At 43.5% G+C, this 27,979-nt stretch overlaps 1 protein-coding gene across 4 annotated transcripts in view; it reads left to right on the top strand.

Moving 5' to 3' along the window:
* Positions 1-27,979, top strand: part of ZCCHC7 (zinc finger CCHC-type containing 7) — a 489,275-nt gene that overhangs the window by 780 nt on the left and 460,516 nt on the right. Inside the window, exon 1 of one of the 4 annotated variants that reach the window (XM_033917153.1) lies at positions 10,273-10,346. The exons of the other annotated variants lie outside the window; for them this stretch is intronic. The gene's annotated coding sequence lies outside the window, so the exon portion shown is untranslated. Of the gene's footprint in view, positions 1-10,272; positions 10,347-27,979 lie in introns of those variants that run through there. 4 annotated transcript variants of the gene reach the window in all.

Below are 27,979 nucleotides of genomic sequence, written 5' to 3'. Positions count from 1 at the left end.
TAGATCTTCGAAGTACCAGAGTGTAATTTTCCTTTGGCATCCATTGATGGTTTTGGTATGGGGCAAGCCCCAATATGACTTGTTATGTCTGGCTCTTTGTTGTGTCCTGGCCCTATGACCTACAGTTCAGCTGTGGGGGCGGGATTAAGCAAAGTAGGACAGAGCAGGGTCTTTGTGTCCAGGAGGGCTGCATCCACTTGGATTCATCCCTCAATCCTTCCAGAAGGGCTGCATCTACCTGGATCCAGCACTCAATCCTTCCACCTGGATGCCTATCCATTGCTTCCAGGAGGGCTGCATCTACCTGGATCCAGCCCCCATTGCTTCCAGGAAGGCTGCATCTACCTAGATCCAGCCCCTATTACTTCCAGCGGGGCTGCAACTACCTGGATCCAGCCCCCATTGCTTCCAGGAGGGTTGCATTCACCTGGATCCAGCCCCCATTGCTTCCAAGGCATGGATAAACTTCTCTTTAGTGCACTGTACTGATCATAAAGCAACTTTAGGAAACTGCTTGCAGCTCTAATAGGAATGGCCATAACACCTGAATATGTCATATGCTGTTTTTTCAACATATTTAGGGAGTGGGAGTGTTGTCAATGACTAGGGGATAGATGGGAGTCATGCCTTATCTCTTCAATGGTCTTCTTGAAAGATTGTACACATTTTTGCAACTTATTCATTATGGAAACAAATCTATCCTCAAGCGTACTAGTTTGTGGCCCTGCATGTTAATATTTTCCCTTACTGAAGAAAAACGTCTAATTCATAAACCTGCTCTAGTTCTGACCAAAACATGGTGAAATAAGAACCCTCAAGATTTAGTTAGACAGTGGACTAAGTCCATAGAAATCAGTATAAAAATGTTTTTTTTCATGATATTACAAGTGTAATTTTTAAAATGCTTTGTATGACTCCCAACTTATTTTTTTATATCATGTATTTTATTTCAGTGGATTGTTGGGGTGAGCAAGTATGGCACTGGGGTTTGCCAACTCATCATTTGCCTATGGCTGATTGCCTTAAGCTGGCCTTGATAGACCATTAAATTTTAGCTGCCAAATTTCAACATTCTTCAAGGTTCGCTAGGTCTTTCTTCATGTTATTCACACCTTCCGGGGCGTCTACTCTATTGCAGATTTTGGTATCATCCGCAAAGAGGCAAATCTTACCTAACAGCCCTTCAGCAATATCACTTATAAAAATGTTAAAAAGAACAGGTCCAAGAACAAAACCTTGAGGCACACCACTAGTAACATACCTTTCCTCCGAGCGATCTCCATTAACCACTCCCCTCTGTCATCTTCCACTCAACTAGTTCTTGTCCCAGCCTGTCACTTTGGGGTTCATCCTGAAAGCACCCAGTCTATTTATTAGACATCTGTGTGGAACACTGTCAAAGGCTTTGCTAAAATCTAAATACATCACATCTAGCGCACTCCCTATATCCAAGTCTCTAGTCACCCAGTCAAAGAAATTGATCAGTTTTGTCTGACAAGACCTACCTCTAGTGAATCCATGTCACCTCTGGTCCTGTAATCCACCAAATTCCATAAACTTCACCATTCTGTTTTAAAAGCGTTACCATTAATTTACCACATAAGTCAGACTTTTACTAACCTGTAATTCGCTATTTCTTCCTTACTTCCTTTTTTGTGTAGCACAGCAGTCTCAAACTCACGGCTCTCCATGTGCTATTTTACGGCCCTTAGTCTGGACGTGACGATCTAGTGCTCCCTTGCTGCAGTCGGTTGTTCCGTTCAACACCGCAGCCGCTCCTCACGCGATCCATGTCAGAGAGGTTTCCAAAAGAGGAGTGAGGAGCCGCTATCCGCGGCTTTGACCGGAACAACCAACTGCAGCAAAGGAGCCGGCCAGAAATGCTGCTGTTGCACAGGGGAGGGAAGGGGGAAGAGAAATGATGCTGCTGCACAGGGAGGAGGAAGAGAAATGCTGCTACTGCTGCACAGGGGAGGAGTGAAGGAAAGGGGAAGAGAAATGCTGCTTTACAAGGGAGGGGTGAAGGAAGGGAGAAGAGAAATGCTGCTGCTGCTGCATAGGGAAGGGGGGAGGTAAGGGGGAAGAGAAATTCTGCTTCTGCTGCTGCACAGGGAAAGGAAGGGGGAAGAGAAATTCTGCTGCACAGGGGAGGGAAGGGGGAAGAGAAATGCTGCTGTTGCACCCAATTGGGGAGAGGGAAGGAGGGAGAATGAAGACAAGGGAGAAGAGAGGAACGAGAGATGTCAAGTCCATGGGAGGGAGGGAAAGGAATTGAGATACCAGACAATGGAGGGAGAGGGAAAGATACCAGGGCATGGAGGGGAGGGAAGAAGACAAATGCCAGATCAGGGGGAAGGAAGGAAGGAGGGAGAGAAAGGAAGGAGAGAGATGTCAGACCATGGAAATAGGGAGGGAAGGAGAGAGAGATATGAAGGGAAGGTAAAACATTGAAAAGTAGATTTTGAAAAGAAAGCAGAAAAATTGAATGTTAAGTTAATGCCTAAGATGGATGCAAGTTCGTTTCCTTAGAAAACCAGGGATCACAATGAAATAGAAAGTAAGAAAAGATGAATGCAAGGCAGAAAGTGAAGATGGAGAGGAAAACAGTCAAAGGACAAGAAAACCCTGGAAACATAGTTAAAAGCACAGAAAAATAAAATCACCAGAGAACAAAGGTAGGGAAAATGATTTTATTTTCAATATAGTGATTGAAAGGTGTCAGTTTTGAGAAATGAAAGATGTTAAACTTTATCTGTGAGGGCTACAGAAAAAATAGGGTACTTGGAGGGCCGCAGAAAAAATAATTAATGTCTTATTAAAGAAATTACAATTTTGCATGAGGTAAAACTCTATAGTTTATAAATCTTTCCTTTAGAGCAGGGGTGGCCAACCTGCGGCCCAGTGAAGTATTTTGTGTGGCTCTGGTCGAGGGTGATGCAGTGTTTTACTCTGCTGCCCCTGGGTGTTTACCGTCTTGCCGGCTCCCTCCTTTGTCTTGCTGCAGCATTTGCGCATTTGTGCAGCCCCAGAAACATTTTTTCAGCCAATGTGGTCCAGGGAAGCCAAAAGGTTGGACACCCCTGCTTTAGAGTTTCCTCTTTCCAGAGTGCTTCTTCCTTACCCTGCAGATCCTGCAATTGTGTGGCTTTAATATGATCTTTAACATATAACGCTACGCTCCCTCCTTTTTTTCCTACCCTGCAATTTCTGAACAGATTATAACCCGGTATAATTACATCCCAGTAATGGTTCTCCGTGAACACCACTATATCCAACTCATTTACTTCCATCACAGCTTCTAGATCCAGAATCTTGTTTCCCATACTTCAAGCATTAGTATATACTGCTTTCCAGACATTGCCCCCTTTTCCCATCTGTGTAGAGGTATTCAGTGATTTACTTAACTGAGGGCTTATTCTCACCCAGGGGTTTTGATCATCCTGCCCCATCACTTCTAGTTTAAATCCCTCTTCAGTAGATTAGCCAGCTTGCCGCCAAAGACACTTCTTCCCTTCTTTGATAGATGTATACCATCCCTGCTCAGCAGTTCTTGGAAAATCATCCCATCCCAGGATCCAGGGAGCCAAAATGCTCTCAACACCATCAGCCAAGTAGATACACATTCATTATCCAGGATGCCTGCTTCTCTGACCTGGCCCTTATCCTCAACAGGGAGGATAGATGCAAAAACCACTTAAGCAGCTGACTGCTTCACTTTCTCTCCCAGAGCCATAAAGTCACTTTTGATACCTGCCACTATCATTAATGCCTAAAATGAATCACTAGGCACGTTTATAATAGATGTGAAAGAAGGATAGTCGTATATATTCTCTCAAACACAATAGGACATAATCCCACTGCTAACAGTGCTTCTTTCAAAAATTGCTTTTATAATTGCCTCTTTGGGTCCTCAGAGGGCCACCACACACTCAAATCATTTCATAGTGTGGGGCTTTATGCTCCCATTCGTCATTGGGCCCATACTTCTTATTAACTTTTTAAGATATTATTGAATATGAATATAAATACTAAAGTACTTAGCTTTAGGTTAAACGTTATTCGGGGGGGTAGAAATATCCGCCAACATGTTTCGCCCTTACAACTCGGGGCTTTATCAAGACTCCCTCACCCTAAATGGATAAAGAAAGACAAGCCTAAGTATCATATAAACCCTAAAGCCTATGAACAGTTAAATATAAGTTCAAACTCTTACCGTTCGTTGTGTTTAGTAATCCTTTTACTGCCACCATCACGTCGCTAGCGTAATGGCGGACTTATTCGGTGTCAGCTGATTTATACGTGAGCCAGACGTCTGCGTCTCAACCGTAAAGACGTTGAGGGCTGACGTCATACTCAGGTCAATCTAATCAATTATATCTATAGTGTATAAGGTGGTGGATGGTGAACAGAACCCCCAGGAACACTCATCATAATAGGGAAGCCCATTCCAACTCGTTATTAAGGCCCCTTGGTACCACTGTATTTAGGCGATAAATCCATCGTTGTTCAATATGGTTCAGCCTACCTTCCCAATCTCCTTCTAAATCTGTCTCAGGTATGTGATCTATGATCCTCCATTTAATGTGCTTTATATCATGTCCTTTATCCAGCCAATGTTGGACTATGGGGGCTTGCATCGTACCAGTGTTAATACGAGATTTATGCTCGTTTAATCGCATGTTAATGGCTCTTTTAGTGCGCCCCACGTATACTAAGTTACATGGGCACACAATTACGTATATAACCCTTTTAGTTTTGCAAGTGGTGTCTGACTTAGATTTTATTATATTGCCTGATTGGGGGTCTTTCCATTGAGACCCTTCAAACGTAGATTCGCACCATTGACATTGATGACAACTGGTATGTTTATACTCTTTTTTATTTTCGTAATGGTTATCGAATTTGCGCAAAGCCTGACCTATGGTTTTACCTCTGCGATATGCAAACAAGGGAAATTCCGTAAAACATTGATGGAGATTTAATATATGCCAGTATTGTTTAATGTACGAAATCAATATCCCTGACGCTTTTGAATAAGGAAGGACACAAACAATTCGTCCCTCTTCTTGTGTCTTGGGATTATCCATGAGGAGCAATTCCCTTTGTGCATAACGGGCCCTACAATAGGCCTGTTTGACTGATCTTTTGGGGTACCCCCGCTCAAGGAACCTCCCCTCTAAATCTTTAGCTACTTTTTTAAATTCCAACATTGTGGAACAGACTCTCCTAGCTCTTAGATATTGGCTAATGGGGAGACTAAACTTGAGATGAAAAGGGTGATAGCTGTCAAAATGCAGTAGCGTGTTACGCGCCACCTCCTTTCTGTATAAAGTGGTTTCAAATTTAAGATGTTGCCTGCTTATTGATATGTCCAAAAATTCGATCTTATCAGAACTATAGTGTGGAACAAACTGTAAATTTGGGTTTATTGTGTTAATCCCAAATTTACAGTTTGTTCCACACTATAGTTCTGATAAGATCGAATTTTTGGACATATCAATAAGCAGGCAACATCTAAGAGCTAGGAGAGTCTGTTCCACAATGTTGGAATTTAAAAAAGTAGCTAAAGATTTAGAGGGGAGGTTCCTTGAGTACCCCAAAAGATCAGTCAAACAGGCCTATTGTAGGGCCCGTTATGCACAAAGGGAATTGCTCCTCATGGATAATCCCAAGACACAAGAAGAGGGACGAATTGTTTGTGTCCTTCCTTATTCAAAAGCGTCAGGGATATTGATTTCGTACATTAAACAATACTGGCATATATTAAATCTCCATCAATGTTTTACGGAATTTCCCTTGTTTGCATATCGCAGAGGTAAAACCATAGGTCAGGCTTTGCGCAAATTCGATAACCATTACGAAAATAAAAAAGAGTATAAACATACCAGTTGTCATCAATGTCAATGGTGCGAATCTACGTTTGAAGGGTCTCAATGGAAAGACCCCCAATCAGGCAATATAATAAAATCTAAGTCAGACACCACTTGCAAAACTAAAAGGGTTATATACGTAATTGTGTGCCCATGTAACTTAGTATACGTGGGGCGCACTAAAAGAGCCATTAACATGCGATTAAACGAGCATAAATCTCGTATTAACACTGGTACGATGCAAGCCCCCATAGTCCAACATTGGCTGGATAAAGGACATGATATAAAGCACATTAAATGGAGGATCATAGATCACATACCTGAGACAGATTTAGAAGGAGATTGGGAAGGTAGGCTGAACCATATTGAACAACGATGGATTTATCGCCTAAATACAGTGGTACCAAGGGGCCTTAATAACGAGTTGGAATGGGCTTCCCTATTATGATGAGTGTTCCTGGGGGTTCTGTTCACCATCCACCACCTTATACACTATAGATATAATTGATTAGATTGACCTGAGTATGACGTCAGCCCTCAACGTCTTTACGGTTGAGACGCAGACGTCTGGCTCACGTATAAATCAGCTGACACCGAATAAGTCCGCCATTACGCTAGCGACGTGATGGTGGCAGTAAAAGGATTACTAAACACAACGAACGGTAAGAGTTTGAACTTATATTTAACTGTTCATAGGCTTTAGGGTTTATATGATACTTAGGCTTGTCTTTCTTTATCCATTTAGGGTGAGGGAGTCTTGATAAAGCCCCGAGTTGTAAGGGCGAAACATGTTGGCGGATATTTCTACCCCCCCGAATAACGTTTAACCTAAAGCTAAGTACTTTAGTATTTATATTCATATTCAATAATATCTTAAAAAGTTAATAAGAAGTATGGGCCCAATGACGAATGGGAGCATAAAGCCCCACACTATGAAATGATTTGAGTGTGTGGTGGCCCTCTGAGGACCCAAAGAGGCAATTATAAAAGCAATTTTTGAAAGAAGCACTGTTAGCAGTGGGATTATGTCCTATTGTGTTTGAGAGAATATATACGACTATCCTTCTTTCACATCTATTATAAACGTGCCTAGTGATTCATTTTAGGCATTAATGATAGTGGCAGGTATCAAAAGTGACTTTATGGCTCTGGGAGAGAAAGTGAAGCAGTCAGCTGCTTAAGTGGTTTTTGCATCTATCCTCCCTGTTGAGGATAAGGGCCAGGTCAGAGAAGCAGGCATCCTGGATAATGAATGTGTATCTACTTGGCTGATGGTGTTGAGAGCATTTTGGCTCCCTGGATCCTGGGATGGGATGATTTTCCAAGAACTGCTGAGCAGGGATGGTATACATCTATCAAAGAAGGGAAGAAGTGTCTTTGGCGGCAAGCTGGCTAATCTACTGAAGAGGGATTTAAACTAGAAGTGATGGGGCAGGATGATCAAAACCCCTGGGTGAGAATAAGCCCTCAGTTAAGTAAATCACTGAATACCTCTACACAGATGGGAAAAGGGGGCAATGTCTGGAAAGCAGTATATACTAATGCTTGAAGTATGGGAAACAAGATTCTGGATCTAGAAGCTGTGATGGAGTAAATTAGTTGGATATAGTGGTGTTCACGGAGAACCATTACTGGGATGTAATTATACCGGGTTATAATCTGTTCAGAAATTGCAGGGTAGGAAAAAAAGGAGGGAGCGTAGCGTTATATGTTAAAGATCATATTAAAGCCACACAATTGCAGGATCTGCAGGGTAAGGAAGAAGCACTCTGGAAAGAGGAAACTCTAAAGCAGGGGTGTCCAACCTTTTGGCTTCCCTGGACCACATTGGCTGAAAAAATGTTTCTGGGGCTGCACAAATGCGCAAATGCTGCAGCAAGACAAAGGAGGGAGCCGGCAAGACGGTAAACACCCAGGGGCAGCAGAGTAAAACACTGCATCACCCTCGACCAGAGCCACACAAAATACTTCACTGGGCCGCAGGTTGGCCACCCCTGCTCTAAAGGAAAGATTTATAAACTATAGAGTTTTACCTCATGCAAAATTGTAATTTCTTTAATAAGACATTAATTATTTTTTCTGCGGCCCTCCAAGTACCCTATTTTTTCTGTAGCCCTCACAGATAAAGTTTAACATCTTTCATTTCTCAAAACTGACACCTTTCAATCACTATATTGAAAATAAAATCATTTTCCCTACCTTTGTTCTCTGGTGATTTTATTTTTCTGTGCTTTTAACTATGTTTCCAGGGTTTTCTTGTCCTTTGACTGTTTTCCTCTCCATCTTCACTTTCTGCCTTGCATTCATCTTTTCTTACTTTCTATTTCATTGTGATCCCTGGTTTTCTAAGGAAACGAACTTGCATCCATCTTAGGCATTAACTTAACATTCAATTTTTCTGCTTTCTTTTCAAAATCTACTTTTCAATGTTTTACCTTCCCTTCATATCTCTCTCTCCTTCCCTCCCTATTTCCATGGTCTGACATCTCTCTCCTTCCTTTCTCTCCCTCCTTCCTTCCTTCCCCCTGATCTGGCATTTGTCTTCTTCCCTCCCCTCCATGCCCTGGTATCTTTCCCTCTCCCTCCATTGTCTGGTATCTCAATTCCTTTCCCTCCCTCCCATGGACTTGACATCTCTCGTTCCTCTCTTCTCCCTTGTCTTCATTCTCCCTCCTTCCCTCTCCCCAATTGGGTGCAACAGCAGCATTTCTCTTCCCCCTTCCCTCCCCTGTGCAGCAGAATTTCTCTTCCCCCTTCCTTTCCCTGTGCAGCAGCAGAAGCAGAATTTCTCTTCCCCCTTACCTCCCCCCTTCCCTATGCAGCAGCAGCAGCATTTCTCTTCTCCCTTCCTTCACCCCTCCCTTGTAAAGCAGCATTTCTCTTCCCCTTTCCTTCACTCCTCCCCTGTGCAGCAGTAGCAGCATTTCTCTTCCTCCTCCCTGTGCAGCAGCATCATTTCTCTTCCCCCTTCCCTCCCCTGTGCAACAGCAGCATTTCTGGCCGGCTCCTTTGCTGCAGTTGGTTGTTCCGGTCAAAGCCGCGGATAGCGGCTCCTCACTCCTCTTTTGGAAACCTCTCTGACATGGATCGCGTGAGGAGCGGCTGCGGTGTTGAACGGAACAACCGACTGCAGCAAGGGAGCACTAGATCGTCACGTCCAGACTAAGGGCCGTAAAATAGCACATGGAGAGCCGTGAGTTTGAGACTGCTGTGCTACACAAAAATGGAAGTAAGGAAGAAATAGCGAATTACAGGTTAGTAAAAGTCTGACTTATGTGGTAAATTAATGGTAACGCTTTTAAAACAGAATGGTGAAGTTTATGGAATTTGGTGGATTACAGGACCAGAGGTGACATGGATTCACTAGAGGTAGGTCTTGTCAGACAAAACTGATCAATTTCTTTGACTGGGTGACTAGAGACTTGGATATAGGGAGTGCGCTAGATGTGATGTATTTAGATTTTAGCAAAGCCTTTGACAGTGTTCCACACAGATGTCTAATAAATAGACTGGGTGCTTTCAGGATGAACCCCAAAGTGACAGGCTGGGACAAGAACTAGTTGAGTGGAAGATGACAGAGGGGAGTGGTTAATGGAGATCGCTCGGAGGAAAGGTATGTTACTAGTGGTGTGCCTCAAGGTTTTGTTCTTGGACCTGTTCTTTTTAACATTTTTATAAGTGATATTGCTGAAGGGCTGTTAGGTAAGATTTGCCTCTTTGCGGATGATACCAAAATCTGCAATAGAGTAGACGCCCCGGAAGGTGTGAATAACATGAAGAAAGACCTAGCGAACCTTGAAGAATGTTGAAATTTGGCAGCTAAAATTTAATGCTAAGAAATGCAAGGTTATGCATTTGGGCTGCAAAACCCCAAAGGAACGGTACTGTTTAGGCAGGGGGTGAAAAACTTAAGTGCACAACAGAAGAGCAGGACTTGGGTGTGATTGTATGTGATGATCTTAAGGTGGCCAATTAGGTTGAAAAGGTGATGGTAAAAGAAAGATGCTAGGGTGCATAGGGAGAGGTATGGCCAGTAGGAAAAATAGAGTAATTGATGCATCTGTATGAGACTCTGGTGAGACCTCATTTAGAATATTGTGTACAATTCTGGAGGCCGCACCTTCAAAAAGATATAAAAAGGATAGAGTCGGTCCAGAGAAAGGCTACTAAACTGGTGCATGCTCTTCGTCATAAGGCATATGCAACAGACTAAGATCTCAGTATGTATGTTTTAGAGGAAAGGCGGTAGTAGGGAGATATAATAAAGATGTTTAAATACCTACATGGTGTAAATGTGAGTCAAGTCTCTTTCATTTGAAAGGAAGCTCTGGAATTAGAGGGTATAGGAGGAAATTAAGGGGTGATAGGCTCAGGAGTAATCTATGGAAATGCTTTTTTACAGAAAGGGTGGTAGATATATGGAACAGTGTCCCAGAAGAAGTGATTGAGACAAAGACCGTGTCTGAATTCAAAAAGGTATGGGATAGGCACCTGGGATATCTTAGTTACTGCAGATGGGCAAACTAGATGCATGCCATTTGGCCTTTATCTGCCCTCATGTTTCTATGTAACTTGGTGTGAGTGAACACATTTGTGTTGAAATACATATACAGTAGGGGCTTATTTCCAAAAGAGAGAAACTTTTGAAAAGCTCTACAATGTGGCACATTGACATTATTTTTTCCTAAACATGCACATTGATTAAACCCATTGATCTCTTTCTCTCTTTGTATAAATAAAAATATAGTTTATATACACATTAATTGAATCGCACACAAAAGAAAAATATCCAGTTCATTGTACCACCTTGGAGTCCTTGAAGTGATCTGATCTATGGGGGCAGTTGATTCCAGTGGCTCAGTATGAAGTGGAAATAGGAACACCATTTAGTGGTTTGCAGTTGAAGGGCATGACCAGGGGGTGTTTTGAGGTGTATTTCATCCTGGGAGCAGAGGAATTTGTTTAGCACGTATGGAGGAAGCTTGGTTGTCATATAGTCCGGCACCATGTCGTGCAAGGATTTAAATGCTAGCATCAAGCCCTTGAAAACACGTTTGGCTGTGGGCAGCCAGTGAGCTGACGATAAGAGCTTAGGAGACAGTGTTGCGGGTGTAGCCATAGAGGGCCAAGGCTTTCCCCCCCATTCTTGGCTTAGGCTACCCCAGCAGTAATGCATATACTGTCTGCCATTCCCCTACCCCACAACCTATGCAGTACAGCATCTTCTTTCCCTTCTCTCCATGGTCCAAGGTCTCTCACTTTTCCCCAGCCTCAGCTCTTTCATGGCAGCCTTGCCTCTTGCCGATCCAGAAACTTTCTCTTTGCAGAGAAAGCTTCTAGGTTGGCAATAGGCGAGGCTGCCTTAAAACATAGAAACATGATGGCAGATAAAGGCCAAATGGCCCATCTAGTCTGTCCTTCCGCAGTAACCATTATCTCTTTCTCTCTCCGAGAGATCCCTCATGCCTATCCCAGGCCCTTTTGAATTCAAACACAGTCTCTGTCTCCACCACCTCTTCTGGGAGACTGTTCCATGCATCTACCACCTTTTCTGTAAAAAAGCATTTCCTTAGATTACTCCAGAGCCTATCTATCACCTCTTAACTTCATCCTGTGCCCTCTCATTGCAGAGATTCCTTTCAAATGAAAGAGACTCGACTCATGCGCATCTGAAATAATAAAACGCTAGCCGCGCATGCGCACTCAACTGCGTGCTTCCGTTTTCCCTGATCTGAGATGTAGGTCCGTGGCCTTGCAGGAGTGCGCCTGCGCGACTCCCCAGCCTTACACACAAATCGGAAAGCGCTGGGCAGACAAATTGAAAAGCGCTGGCCTCCCTGCTCTCCCACACCTCCATCAACGAAAAGCGGCACTACCGCCTGAAATTTATTTTAAAGTTTAAAGCCACTGCGGGCTCCTCTGATGACACGCACCTGCGTCGGAGAAGGCCTCCGATGTGGGCGGGGATCGGGCAAGGAGTCGCCGCTGCCGAGGCTTTCAAATTGCTCTTCCACCATCACTCCTTCCCACCCCGGCTCTGCCTCTGCCCAGGTTCAAAAGCAGGAGAGGCGGTCATCTAGCACCCGTTAATCTAACGGGCTTAAACACTAGTTTATATTATATAAGTATTTAAACGTCTCTATCATATCTCCCCTCTCCCACCTTTTCTCCAAAGTATACAGATTGAGATCTTTAAGTCTGTCCCCATACGCCTTATGATGAAGACCACATACCATTTTAGTAGTCTTCCTCTGGACCGACTCTATCCTTTTTATATCTTTTTGAAGGTGCGGCCTCCAGAATTGCACACAATATTCTAAATGAGGTCTCACCAAAATCTTAAACAGGGGCATCAATACCTCCTTTTTCCTACTAGCCATACCTCTCCCTATGCAACCTAGCAACCTTCTAACTTTCGCCGTTACCTTTTCAAACTGTTTGGCCACCTTAAGATCATCACATACAGTCACAACCAAGTCCCGCTCTTCTGTTGTGCACATAAGCTCTTCACTCCCTAATCTGTACCGTTCCCTTGGGTTTCTGCAGCCCAAATGCATGAACTTGCATTTATTAGCATTAAATTTTAGCTGCCAAATTTCAGATGCGGGAGAACGATAGCAGCAGCATGCAGTGATGTAGCAAAGGTAGGAGGCACCCGGGCTAGAAGCACACAGTTCACCCTTCTCTCCACTCACTGGCTCCTTCCCTGCCCCCCATATCACTCTCACACCCTCCACCCCTCCATGTAACTCTTTAAATCTTCACCAGTGTGAGCAAATTCTCTATCCTGCTGCTCGCGCCAGCTTTGGCTTTCCCTCTGATGTCACTTCCTGCGACCAGGAAGTGATTTCAAAGGGGAGCCAGGCCAGGGAAGGTATGAGGTAAGGGAAGGCAAGAGCGATGGGTTGGGGGGGGGCAAAAAATTGCCGGCACCCCCACCAAGATGGTGCCTTGGGCGGTCCGCCCCCCCCCCCCCCCTTATTACACCATTGGAAGCATGTGGGGTAGAGGGAAGGGAAAAGAGATGCCAGACCGTGGGGAGAAGAGAAAGATACTGGATCATAGGAGGTGGGAGAGGGAAAGAAATGCATGACCACCTGCAGGGGGTGGGGATGCAGGAAGAATGTGTTGCCACCCCCAAAATGGAGGGCTGCCTAGTGCCTATGTTCCTATAAATCTCTTCCTCCCTTCTATTGTCCATCTCTCTCTCTCTCTCACCCCACCCCCCTCTGTTTCACAGTTTTTCTAGTTCCTCCCTACACCTCTGATTTGCATTTACTCCTGCTCTTATTCCTCCTTGCCCTCACAGCTGGGCTAACTTAAAACAGCTCCAAGGGGCCCTGCTGTCTGGGCATCTCCTCCACTTCTGTCAATCTCCCTCACTCTCACCTTCCCAGACTCCTTTCAAAGTCAAAATCTTCTTTTTCAAAGGGGCTCCGTCATGGCAGCCATTCTCACAAGCTGTCCCAAAGCTTTGCCTCTGCCATGATCTGCCCAGGCAAAGAAGAACATGTTTTAAATTGCTAAAAGGAATCGACAAAATGGAGCAAGCTCACTCACCAGCAGGGGGAAAGGATGGAGAGCAAGAAATAGCTTTATTCACATTGGCGAATGTGACCCAGACTCGGACCAGAGGTCATGGCCTGAAGCTGAGAGGGGACACGGCCAGGACAAATGTCAGAAAGTTCTGCTTCACACAGCGAGTGGTGAACGCCTGGAACTCTCTCCCGAAAGAGATGGTGGAGGAAACTACCATTCTAGGATTTAAGGGAAAATTGGATGCACATCTTCTTGCAGGACACATTGAGGGACACGAGTGACTAATGTATGCATCAGGGTACGCCTGGCTGAGCCTTCGCGTGTGCGGATCACCGGACTGGATGGACCCCAGGTCTGATCCGGTGCAGGCATGTTCTTATGTTCTTATGTAGACCTTTATTAAAATCTTACGCTCTTATCACATCCTCTGGTAACACGTTCCAGAGGTTAACTTTTCTCTGAGTGAAAAAAAAATTCTTCCAATTGGGTTTAAAAGTATTTCCCTGTAAATTTGAGTGTCCCCTTGTCTTTGTAACTTTTGACGGAGTGAAAAATCGATCCACTTGTACCCGTTCTACTCCACTCAGGATTTTGTAGACTTCAATTATATCTTCTCTCAGCCGTCTCTTTTCAAAGCTGAAGAGCCCTAACCGTTTTAGTCTTTCCTCATACGAGAGGAGTTCTATCCCCTTTACCATATTGGTCACTCTTCTTTGAACCTTTTCTGGCACCACTATATCTTTCTTGAGATAAGGAGATCAGAATTGAACACAATAATTCAAGGAGGTTGCACCATGGAGCGATAGAGGCATTATAATTTCATCTTTGTTTTCCAGTTTTCACTGCAAGAATTAAACCAGGAGCTGATTGTGGAAGTGACCACAAGCTTTTGACATGTAAAATCAAAGTAAAGCTTTGCAAGAAGATCATTAGAGACCTCCCAAAATATGTAGTATATCTAGATTTTCAGAAAGCTTTTGACAAAGTTCCTCATGAGAGATTCTTGATAAAATTAGAGTCAATGGATAGTTGACAGAGTTCAGTTGTGAATTAAGAATTGGTTATCTTGATATAGGGACACTGGATCATCTACTGTTCTTTTGTCCCTTGATACTTAAATTTTGGAGATCTATATGGGATCAAATCACTATGATATTGGAAGCCCCATTATCTTTGTCATATGATGTAGTCTTATTTGGAACATTATTAATGTCCAAGAGCTCAATAACTATAAATGAGAATAGACTACTGCTCATCGTGACAGGAGTTGCCATGTAGCTTATTATGAAAAACTGGGATAGGTTTTTGGTGGGAATCATGCCAGATTTATAAGTTTGAACGTATGAATTCTTTACAATTGGGACGCTGTAATAAATTCAAAGAAACTGGGGATCCATTAACAAAATTTTGTTTGACTTGATCATTAGTATTACCCTTTGTTCTCTGTAGGAGCATTTTTACACATCCAGGAGGGGTGGGTGGGCGGGAGGGTATGGGGGGGGAGGATATATGTACTTGTTATATCATTTAATTGTTCCGAGTGCTGTTTATTGTGTTAATTGTTTGATAATCTGTTGCACTTTATGTTGGCTATTAAAATGAATAAAGAATTTTTTTAAAAAAAAGAATTGGTTATCGGATAGAAAATGGAGGGTAGAGTTAAATCGTCATTTTTTTCAATGTTAGAGAGTAAACAGTGGAGTGCTGCAGGGATCTGTACTGGGACCGGTGTTATTTAACTTACAGTAAAACTTTGGATTGCGAATAACGTGGTTTACGAGTGTTTTGCAAGATGAGAAAAACGTTTGATAAAATTTTAACTTGATCAACGAGCATTGTCTTGCAATACAAGTACTTCAACGCGCGCCACGTTATCACAGTATGCACAACATACGCGTGTCGCATCTGTAAGCACAACTGAATGCAGCAATTAAGCGTAATACAAGCACGCACAACATACACACACAATTTACCTGCGGTACAATATACCCTAGCGGCCCAATACATCCCAGCCTTGCCTTCACTGTTGCACAGTCCCTGAACACCTACTCATTCTGCCAGTGCCTATTTCCATCCCATTTGGATCAGCATCTACATAGTCCTACCCAATTCCCTGAGTTCCCACCTAATCTCAATATGCTGCGGGAGTGTAGTGACTGTTCTAAACAAGTGAGGTCTGGCAATACAAGTATGTACAGTATATTTCATATTAATATTTTGGGGTTGTGGAATGAATCATCTGAGTTTCCATTATTTCCTATGGAGAAATTTGCTTTGATATACGAGTGCTTTGGATTACAAGCATGCTTCTGGAACAAATTATGCTCGCAAACCAAGGTACAGTGGTGCCTCGCATAACGGACGCCTCGTACAGCGAACGCTGCGCATAACGAACTTTTTGTCTTGCTCCCTATAACGAACTTCGTTTCACACAACGAAGTCGCCCAAGGGGCCCGGGGGGGGGGCGGAACTACTCTCGCCGCTTCCTAATGTGAGCCGGGAACAGCAGCACCCTCCTGTCTGAATGCAGTGTTCCATCATCTCCCTCCACCTTACCTTAGATGCCGAGTTTTCCGGCTTTCTTTTTCGGCCAGCCACACACTTTCAAAGAGCAGCACATGCGCGCATGCTCTGTTGTTCAATCTTCTCCTCTGACACAACCGGAAACCGGAAGTTGCAGGAGAGAGAACATTGATCAACTTCAGCAGCTGCGCGTGCACAGCTTTTTGAAAGCGTGCGGCTGGGTGAAAAAGAAAGCTGGCAAACTCTGCATATAAGGTGAGGTGGAGGGAGGGAAATGTAGGGCTGCAGAACGAATTATTTTGTTTTACATGTATTCTTATGGGAAAACAGGGCTGCAGAACGAATTATTTTGTTTTACATGTATTCTTATGGGAAAATGCGTTTCACATAACAAACTTGCTCCTGGAACGGATTAAGTTCGTTGTGTGAGGCACCACTGTACCTGTATTTATAAATGATCTGGAAATTGGAACGAGTGAGGTGATTAAATTTGCAGATGATACTAAACTGTTCAAAGTTGTTAAAACACATGCAGATTGTGAAAAATTGCAGGAAGACCTTAGGAAATTGGAAGACTGGACATCCAAATGGCAGATGGACAAATGCAAAGAGATAAGAACATAAGACTTGCCACTGCTGGGTCAGACCAGTGGTCCATTGTGTCGCAGTCCAGTCACGTGGCAGGCCTTAAGTCAAAGACCAAGTGTCCTGAGTCTAGCCTTACTTACGTACGTTCCGGTTCAGCAATAACTTGTCTTGAATCCCTGGAGGGTGTTTTCCCCTATAACAGCCTCTGGAAGAGCATTCCAGTTTTCTACCACTCTCTGGGTGAAGAAGAACTTCCTTACTTTTTTACAGTAAGGGTGGTAGATGTGTGGAACAGTCTCGCAAAAGAAGTGGTGGAGACAGACACTGTGTCTAAATTCAAGAAAGCATGGGATAGGCAGGTGGGATCTCTTAGAGAGAGGAAGAAATAATGGTTACTGCGGATGGGCAGACTGGACGGGCCATTTAGCCTTTATCTGCCATCGTGTTTCTATTGTTCTGTGTTTCTATGTCTGAATTCAAGAAAGTATGAGACAGGTATGTGGGATCTATTAGGGACAGGAAGAGATAGTGGATGCTGTGGATGAGCCATTTGGTCTTTATCGGCTGTCATGTTTCTATGACATCATCTGATGGCAATGGAACAAAATTGTTCTCCCATGAGTCTCATCGCTTCATAATTTCCTTTTCAGAAGTTCAGTGACATGGCCATCGTTCTGGATCGAAGTTTTGCCCCTGTGTCCAGGTTGAAGCGGATCATATTGTGATCACTGCTTCCCAGCGTCCCTTCTATGCCTTGCATCGGTCCTCGTAGTCTATTTAGAATTAAGTCCAGAATTGCATTTCCTTTTGTATTTTCCTTGATGAGTTGTTCCAGGAAGCAATCGCCTACAGCATCCAGGAACTTGGTCTCCCTACTGCAGCCGGAGGTAGCTAGGTTCCAGTCTATCCCCGGATAGGTCGTCCATTATAACTGCGTTGCCTCCCTTGCAGTTGCGTTTAATCTCATCCGTCATTTCTCCCATCAGTTTATTCAGACTGCCCTGGGGGTCGGTAGTAGATGCCGATCTTCGTTTCTGTTCCATTTATTCCCGGAATTTTGGCACATAGAGACTCTACCTTATTTTTCATTTCCGGCGTGTTCTCTCTGGTAGACTCAATTCCCTCTTTGATGTATAGGGCAATACCCCCACCGTTTTTACCTACTCTGTCTCTGCGGTTTAGCTTGTATCCTGGTAGCACAGTGTCTCAGATGTTTTCCTCATTCTACCATGTTTCCGTGATGCCGATGTCAAGGATATCTTCTTGTGCCATAGCTTCCAATTCCCCCATCTTATTCCTTGGGCTCCTTCCGTTCGTATACATACACTTGAGTTTGCGGCCTGTTACCTTCTTGCATTTCCTTCCCTCTTGTGTCCCTTTTGATCTGTCAGGATTTCTGTCTTGTCTTTGATCCAGTGAGTCGTCCCCGCTATCTTCCTGCATGGTATCCTCTGGGTATACCATTTCCCGAATCATCGACTCTTGGTCGACTGTTGGCTTTCTCCGTCTATAAACTACGGCTAATAAGATCAATCGCCAAATTTTTGGAGCCTAAATCACGCAATATTCTGATTCATTCACTAGTCATAGCCAAATTAGATTACTGTAATTCCCTATTGCTTAACATCTCCCAAAAAGAAAAGCGACGTCTTCAAATCGTTCAAAACACTGCCATTAAACTGATTTATAATGCAAAGAAATTTGATCACGTTACGCCTCTATTTATCGACGCTCACTGGCTTCCTATTAGCCACCGAATTTTATATAAGGTTATGTTGCTCATTTTTAAAACCCTAGTTCATAACGAACCTCTGTTTATATCAAGGATGTTAATTCCTTACAACCCCGTTCGCTCACTTAGATCATCTTCCCAAAACTTATTAGTGATACCCTCTCTTAAAACAATAGGAACAAGAAGAGCAGACATGTTTTCCGTTATGGGTCCACAATGGTGGAACTCTTTACCACAACACATTACAAACGAAAGAGATCTCCATTCTTTTTAAAAAATTTTGAAAACCTACCTTTTTAAAGATGTTTTTAATACTCATTATTAAAATTTTTTTTTTTAATTTTTAACCTTCTACTTACCCCTGTTTCCTTATGTTTTTTTCCCTTATTTGTTTTTCTATATATAACAGATGTAATCTTTCCCCCATTTTTCCTCCCAATTCAAGTTTGTCTTGTTTTAAAACTGTTGTTACTGAGTTTTAATTTGTATCTTTATATTTTATTCTTTTATTTATGTACATCGCTTTGTAAACAGATTTAGCGATAAATCAAATTAATAATAAACCTTAAACCTTGTTAAAAGCTTCTGAATTTCTCTATTGATGTTGCTTGCAAGTATCTTTGTTCCATCTCCGCTGAGGTGGAGTCCATCCTTCCTATATAGCTTGCTCTTCCTCCAGAACGTCATCCAATTGCGCACGAAGTGGAATCCTTCTTCCTCATACCAGTGCCTCATCCACGTGTTGACTGCTTGCAGCTCTGTCTGCCTCTTCTCATCGGTCCTGGGTACCGGCAGAATCTCTGAGAAAGTTACCCTCAGCGTTCTGGTCTTCAGCTTCCCTCCTTGCATCAGGAACTGGTCCTTCAATCTTTCTCTGCTATAGTTCCTGTTGCTCCTGTTGTTTGTCCCTACGTGGATCACCACCGCTGTATCTTCCTCTTCCACACTGTCAATGATCCTGTCAATGCAGCTCATTATATCTTCTATCTTGGACCCGGGTAGGCAGGTCACCAGCCGATCCTGTCTTCCTCCCGCTATGTGACTGTCGACTTGTCTGATGATGGAGTCCCCCACGACGATCGCTGTCCTCTCTATCTTCTCTTGTCTCTCCAGCCGGAGGTCTATGTCCCTAGTGTATGCCTCTCTCCAGCTGAAAATCCATGTCCTTTGCGCACTTCCATTTTCCCTCATCCTGGCATTGGCTTGCACCGGATTTGTCTTCCTGTGGGTTCCCTCCGCTGCTTCCAGGTCTCGCTGTTGTGTCACCCATTTCTTCCTTTAGGTTGTCTTCCAGGTGGTCTTTACTCACTGTAGGTGTATCTTGGCCATTCCACTGTTGCTGGTGATTCTCCACGGCCTCCCTGTATGCCTCCTCAATGAACTTGTCTAACTCCCGGACTTTTCCTCAATGATTTCCTCTATCTTGAAGTTTTCTGCCTCTCTGTATTCCTCCTCCACTGCTTCTATTTCCAGTATTTTGCCTTCCAGGAGTCTGACTTGTTTCTTCAGGCCCTCCAGTTCCTCGCACTGAGTGCATACATAAGACTGCCTCACAGAGGGGAAGTTGTCATACATATGGCAAACGGTGCAGAAAATTGGGTAGCTCAACATCCTGCTTCTATCTGCTGCTTCCATTGCTGTCCTTTCGCCGGTCTGCTGTCTGAAGTGGCTTCTCCCTATTTCCTTATGCAGTATCCTTAGTGTTACTGTGAGGTCCCTCTCCTGATTTTAAACCTGCTACCCTTGCTTGTTGCTTGTGTGTCCTCTGTGTCTGCTGTGGTTGTTCTCTGTGTCTGCTGTGGTTGCCCTCTGCTGTTATTTGCAGTGACTCGTCCCTTAAGGCCCTTCGCAAAGGTGCTCTCACTAAGGCGAGCGCCTTTAACGCTCGCCTTTGACGCTCGCCGAACGTCTGAGTACCGTTGGACCCTCCCCTTTTGAGGAGAAGCTCTGTTGACGTCGGGAGGTGGGCGGAGCTACCTCTCGCTGATGATCCTTGCTCTCTCCTGCCTCTTCTTCCCCTCTCCTATTCTCTCCTTCTTCTCTCTCCTTCTGCTTCTCCTTTCCTGCTTGCTTGCCCAAGCCAGATTAACTCAGCTCCATTGGCCCCTCCCCTTTTAAAGAGGAGCTCCGGTGGATGACAGGGGTGGGCGGAGCTACCTCTTGCCGATGCCCCTTGCTCTCTCCTGCCTCTTCTTTCCCTCTCCTGTGCTTTTCTCTCCTTCTGCTTCTCCTTTCCTGCTTGTCTGCCCAAGCCTGATTAACTCAGCTCTGTTGGCCCCTCCCCTTTTAAGGAGGTGTTTCGGTGGATGACGTTGGGGGGGTAGGCGATGCTACCTCTCTATGATGCCCCTTGCTCTCTCCTGCCTCTTCTTCCCCTCTCCTGTTCTCTCCTGCGCTTTCTCTCCTGCTTCTCCTTCCTTCTTGCCTACCCAAGCCCAAGTGGCAGATGAAATTTAATGTGGACAAATGCAAAGTGATGCACATTGGGAAGAATAATCCAAATCATAGTTACTGGATGGTGGAGGTCCACCTTGAGGGTTAGTTCCCAAGAAAGGGATCTGGATGTTATTGTAGACAATACGATGAAACCTTCCGCCCAATATGTGGTGGCAGCCAAAAAAGCAAACCGGATGCTCGGAATTATTTCAAAAGGGATGGATAAGACTAAGAATGTTATAATGCCTGTGTATCACTCCATGGTGCGACCTCCTCTGGAGCATTGCGTTCAATTCTGGTCTTACCGCAAGACAAATATAGCGGCAATGAAAAGGTTCGAAGAAGAGCAACCAAGATGATAAAGGGGGTGGACTAAAAAGGTTAGGGCTCTTCAGCTTGGAAAATAAATGGCTGAGGGGTTGATGTCTACAAAATTCTGAGTAGAGTAGAATGGGTACAAGTGGATCGATTTTTCATTGTGTCAGAAATTACAAAGACTAGGAGACATTTGAAGTTACAGGGAAATACTTTTAAAACCAATAGAAGGAAATATTTTTTCACTCAGAGAATAGTTAAGCTCTGGAACGCATTGCCAGAGGTTGTGGTAAAAGCGGATAGCATAGCTGGTTTTAAGAAGGGTTTGGATAGTATCCTTGAGGAAAAGTCCATAGGCTGTTATTGAGAAAGACATTGAGCAAGCCACTTCTTGCCCTGGATCGGTAGCATGGAATGTTGCTACTCTTTGGGTTTTGGCTGCCGTGGGTGCAGGCTACTGGGTTTGATGGACCTTTGGTCTAACTCAGTAAGACTCTTATGCTCTTTTACAAAATTTATGGTGTGGATGTATTGGCACAGAAGAACACCACTTTTGGGTCCTCAGTTAAGGGCAGGTGCATCTGTCCCACCCTAGACTGAAAGGACTGTTTTGATATGTCCAACATGTCAGGACTCATATGCCCTATGTACCAGAAAGGAAGATTAGGTTCTTACCTCAATAATCTTATTTCTGGTAATGGCATAAGAGTCCTGACAGCACGCCCTGTCATTGTAATTATTTGCCTGCTTAATTTCTCAGACCAAGTATGTATGTCCAGAACTTGAGATCTTTTCATGCCAGTCTGTTATTAAGAGTACAATGCCATGTTATCATTAGAAATGCAATTGAAAGTATACAAACTCCATAAATGTTAGTCCTTGTTGCATTCAAGATAGGTGGATTGGTTGTTCCACTTTGTTTTATATGATATGTTTCGATTAACTTTGTTCATTATTCTTGTTACAGAGCAGAACAGAAGTGTCTTGTTGGGAAATTCCCTGTACCTCTCCTTCTTATGTCTCCTTTTGTTAGTGGTTATCGACTGCTTTGGTACAAACTGAAGAGATGGCAGTTCAGCCCATTGAGGCAGGAGGTGGAGCTGAAAAAATGTATTTGTCAGGACTCGTATGACCTACCAGAAAGAAGATTATCGAGGTAAGAACCTAATCTTCCCATCTATAGCTCTGCCAGATTTTCATTAGGCCCAATTTGATATGCAATGGTGAGGTCTTATGGATTTTAGGCATGCCGTGCACCACTAGAAGAACTAATAAATCGATTCTGGAAGAGATCAAACTGGCTATGTCTCTTGAAGCTCAAATGATGAAGTTATGACTGTCTTATTTTGGTCACACCATCAGAAGAGAGAGATCATTGGAGAAGGACATTATGTTTGGGAAGATTGAAGAAATCAGGCGAAGGGAGTGACCTACAATCAGATGGCAGGATACTTTGAAAATAACCTTAGGGATGACGCTGGAGGACCTTTCCGGACTAGCACAAAACTGATTTCTTTTTAGATCCGCAATTCATCAAGTTAGGATGCGAACACAAATCGATGGCACCTAACAACAACAGTATGGATTTCTCTCATCAGCTGAACCAATGATATTGTAAACTGGATCAACGACATCTCCCTCATTCTGACTTGTTGCTGTCTTCTGAAGACAGCTGCTTTGTCTCTGGGGGAGCTCAGGGCAATGTGGCACTGAAGTGATGGATGAAGGAATGTCTGGATATGTGATTGCAGATACATGCATGCATGCCAGTTTGATTTTTGGAAGGGTTCAACATATAGAAGTAGCAGTTGCTTGAGTGGTCAGTGGGTTCCCGCCAAATTCTTGCTATACAAACTTATTTATGCCTCTCTTTTCCTCTATGTACCATCCTGTAGAAGAACAAAATGAAATTGTAGTAAAACAATAAATTTATTTCACCTATGACTAATGTGTATGAGATTCTCGCAACATATTTCATATATATTTTTAAATAACATTAATTTTTTTTAATGTTTACATTTTCAAATATTCTAAAAAAATTTTATAGCAGAAAATTCCACCATCCTAGTGAGAAACAAAATTGTCTTAAGCTTCCAGAGTGTTTGGCAGTGCTCGCATGTGTGAAGTGAGTTACCCAAGGTTTGTCTTGACCCCTAACAGGCTTGCCAAAATGGTGACCTGTCAAAAGCGTGCAGGACTTTGGCGTGCTGACAATCCCATGGCAACATTTGCGTGCAGGACTTTGGTGCGCCGCTGCTTTCTCCATTCCCATTAGTGCTCTGAGGGTGTGTGTGTGTGGGGGGGCCTACTACACTTAGAAGTCCTTGCGCTCCCGTTGGGGGGAACCCCCCCACACTATACTGAAAAATCCTAAAGAGCAAAAACGGGAGTTTTCAGTGTACATAACGGGAATTGTGGAAGTGCCGGACCGCCAAAGTCATGTGTGCAAATGTCGCTGCAGGATTGTCAGCGCGGCAAAGTCCTGCATGCTTTAGTTATGGTTTCTGCCAAAATATGCCTTGTAGGCAATCACACATCTCAGGAGATGCTTTTATGGAGTACTTTTTCCCTCTTGTCTTGATAAAATGGTAGCGTAAATAACAAAATGCATCTGCTGGTCATTTGTGCCTTAGTAAAAGGGCCCCTAAGTTTACTCAGTTTAGAATCAATCAGGAATGTTCAGAAAAAAAGGTAAATTTCAAAATATCAATGTCCTGGTCACAAAAGCAAAGTTTGAGGGGAATGATTGCCATTTTCTATACTTTTGTGACATAGGCAATTAAGAAGGAACAAAAAAATAATAATAAAATTTTATTAGAGTGTAATCACAGGCATAAAAACATCCTATTGTATATAGTGTGAATTATTAGTCCAAATGCAATTTAATAGTGAGAATTTCCGTTTGTTCTCAAATTGGCAGCGTGCATACCCCATAAAAATTATTTTCTTACACTAAATCATGCTCAGCCATAGGCAAATCTGACAAACAAAGTTGCTAAAAATGTGGAGGGACATAATCAAAACAAACGTCTGTCTGATTCAGACTTGGCTTTAGACGCCCAAAGTCAGCAGTGGGAAAATGCCCATTTTTGAAAAATACGTCTAGAATATATATATATATATATTTTTTTTAATCGTCTATCTGGACATCCAGGCTGTTGTTTGTCCAGACTGCCAGAACGTCCACCATATGCCCCATTTTCGACCAAAATTTTTTTCAAAGTCCTAAGTACCCAGAACAAGACCCATTTGATGTGGGACTGGCCACTCAGACATGGCAATAGAGCAGTGGGGCACCTTAGAAGGCACTACTGTGAACTTCACAAAAAAGGTGCCACATAAACATTTCTATATAAGTCAATAATTGGCTTAACTGAATAGATTTCCTAGGGAGAGTGTTAGAACTTGAAAAAATAAAACAATAATACAATCTATAAAAAACGTGGAATTAATAAATTTGTTTATATAAGCCTCAGTATGAGCTCTTGGAATGCCAACGGAGAATGTTGAGCTCAGGCCATGACTCATGGATGACCAGCATCAGACCGAAGTCTAAATGAGCATTGCCTCATACATCATTAGGCCCTTAATGTGCAAACCACGCTAGAAATAAAGTGCTAGACAAAAATCAAGTTAAACAGTCATCCCTGGGGAATAAACTTTAACTTAAACTATGTAAAGACTCCAAAGATACTGCCTGGTGTCTAACAATGATAACTACCTAGTGTCTAAAAGTAAAGTGCAAGTGCTATATAAATACTTAGTCCATAACAATACAATACAGTCCACAACAATACAATATGAGAGGAAGTAATAATAAATAAATGACCTGGTATCAAGCCCCCTCAGTGGTGAAAAATGTTTCAATAAATAAATGTGAATAAAAAACATATAATGCAACATGTGTTATCTGTGATAGAAAAAGACTTCTAAAAAGCTGTAAAATACATGCGTACATTATTAAACCCACATGAATAAATAAATAACACTACCAAACATGAATAAGAAAACATTGAAAAAGGCTAACTCGATAAATGAATATTTCAAGTCAAGAATAATAGTAATAATACATGTAATGGTTAGCTGTTCATAACATAAAGTCACATTACTTTAAAAAACCTGCTGAATAGCACCATAAAGAAGCTGTAGAAAAAACCACCGGCACTCAAGGAGTACTTAATGAACCGGAGGATGAAAAAGTACTACCACTCGACAGAGCTCCGTTTCGTTCTCTTCATCAGGAGCGGAAAGTGCAGAAATTGCTACCGACAGGAGATTCTTTTGAACCGACAGCAGTAAAGAATCTCCTGTCGGTAGCAAAATACCACACGAGAGACTTCTCAGAAAACTGCAAAGTCATGGAATAGAAGGGGATATACTAAGATGGATAGGAAATTGGCTGGAATACAGAAAACAAAGAGTAGGCATAAATGGGGAGTACTCGGACTGGAAGCAAGTAACTAGCGGCGTGCCTCAGGGCTTTTTAACCGGGCGGTCCGCCCAGCTGATTTAGATTACCGCCCAGCTGTCATCTATCAGGAATCCTGCTGTTGCCACCGCTCAACATAAAAAAATTCCCCCAAAATACCATCTCTCACCGGCTTGGAGATGCGAACTCATGCTTTGGGGCTCTAAGGTATGCGTGCCAGCTTCCCTCCGAAATCGGAAGTTATATCCCGGGGCAGGGTGGGGGGGAAGAAGAGAAGGGAAGCATGAGTTTGCTACGGGCTAAGGCAGGAGACAGGCAGGAAACTGGTTAACGACGGATGGAAACTTACAGCTTGCTTTGGGCCTTTCTCGCTGCCGGGTCCTGCCTACTTTCTGTTTCCGCGAAGGCAGGACCCGGCAACGAGGAAGGCCCAAAGCAAGTTGTAAGTTTTCATCCGTCGCTGACCTATGCCTAATGACGCAAAAAAAGTCATGACGCAAGGGAAACCTCCCCTTCTCTCGCTTGGAAACTTCACCGCAGCGCAGGATGCCTATGGTGCAGGACAGGACACTGAACAAATCAGACCTCGCACTCTCTACCACACTGTTCCACACCTACGTTGTAGCGAACAACGAATCTCCGGGAGCTCGAGTAGGTGACGTCATTGTGCGAGGGGGGGTTGCCGGTAGTAGAAGTCAGGTGGACTGGTCTGGCCTTGTACTTATAGGGGGTGTGAGTGACATATTACTCCATGATTGCTATGACTGATTACTAGGTTTTAAAGGGCCAAAATTAATTTGTGGATATGTTTTGATATTATTTTATATTTAGTAATTTGTTACTGGAAAAAATGTGCAGGTACAGTAGTACTGTGGTATTTCCCCCCCCCCAGGATTTGAAGTTACTGTAAAGTTTATTTAATAATAATAATAATAATAATAATTTATTTCTTATATACCGCTATACCGTGAAGTTCGAAGCGGTTTACAATAAAGATACATATTTAAAGTTTGTTTAGCTCTTGTTAGCATAGTACTAATTGTGAATCATTTCTAACCAAAATTTGTATGTCTATTCAGTAAACAGGGATGTTCAAGATGCTGAGTGCACAAAAAAAAAAAAAAAAGAGGGAGAGAAAACTTAAAAAATGGTGAACTTGTGTCATATGAATATAAAGGAGTGAAAAAGCTAATATAAGGGGCCTGTATGCAAAAACTTAAAATAGCTATGTAGAAAATAGCTCGGTTTGCATCTTGGAGATAAGGATTTTTAAAATTGAAAATGCAAAATTATGCCAAAATTTCTGGGATGCGGTCATTCGTCCCCCTTCCTCCCAGCAGGTCTACCATCTCTCCTCCCACACTAGGGCCGGTCAGTGGAATGCTTTTTTGTTTGGGGGGCCCAAAAGCACTGCCCAGGCTCCACCCCAGACCTAGCCGCCATACTAATAATAGTACTAATTGTAAATGCCATTTCTTCCATTCATTTTTCACATACACACAATATAATCTTATTAATAATACATTATCCCAGGACAAGCAGGCAGCATATTCTTGACTGATGGGTGACGGCACCGACGGAGCCCCGGTACGGACAATTTTAGAGTGATTGCACTCTAAGAACTTTAGAAAGTTCTAGCTAGGCCGCACCGCGCGTGCGCGAGTGCCTTCCCGCCCGACGGAGGCGTGCAGTCCCCAGTTTCTTAGTTTCCGCGGAGCTAAGAAGACGCGTGTTTCCAACGGCTGTTGGAAATCTTTTTTTCACAGTATTTTCGCCTTCCCGCTCGCGCGTTTTTTCTCTTTGAGAATTTTTCCTTTTATTTTAATTTGTTCGTGTAAAAAAAAAAAAAACACTTTATTTTCGTTTTTTTGCGGTCGGCCCCAGCGGGGCCTGTTGGCACCATCGAAGCCTCGGTCTTCGATTTTGCTACAGCCGTTTTTCCATTCATGCCCCCGTCACCGGGTTTTAAAAAGTGCCAGCGGTGTGCGCGCCCTATATCTCTTTCCGACCCGCACAAGTGGTGCCTACAGTGTCTGGGTCCGGACCACAGGGCTGAAACCTGCACCCGCTGTAGTTCTCTTCAAAAGAGAACTTTGAAAAACCGGCAAATACAACAGCGGATCCTGTTCGGTACCGCTATGGAAGTTCCTCCGGTATCGACGTCGGCAACTTCCTCCAAACCGACACCGTCAGTTTCGGCACCGCAAACTACATCCCCGGTGTCGCAACCAGTAGGTAAGCCGCCCCTACTGTCCTTGGGCCGCCAGTCGAGCAAGCAGTGAGCCAAGTCCTGCAGACTGCGCGCCGGCCCCGTAAGCGCTCCGCTCCCATTGAAGTTACTGCCTCATCATCGGCATCGACTTCACCTGAGCGTCGAGCTGCACCGCAGGTACCGAGCAAGAAAAAAGCGGTACCGGTGCCATCGGGACCAACGTTGGATGAGCGTATTGCCTCTATCCTTCAGGCCCAACTTAAGGAGCAACTCCAACAATTGCTCCCGGCTCTATTGACTCCGAGCCTTCCAGTGTCGGTACCTACTGAGCCTTC

Source organism: Geotrypetes seraphini, chromosome 1, assembly GCF_902459505.1.
Source record: "Geotrypetes seraphini chromosome 1, aGeoSer1.1, whole genome shotgun sequence".
NCBI classification, from domain to species: Eukaryota; Metazoa; Chordata; class Amphibia; order Gymnophiona; family Dermophiidae; genus Geotrypetes; species Geotrypetes seraphini.
This window is presented reverse-complemented; position numbering and strand designations above follow the sequence as displayed.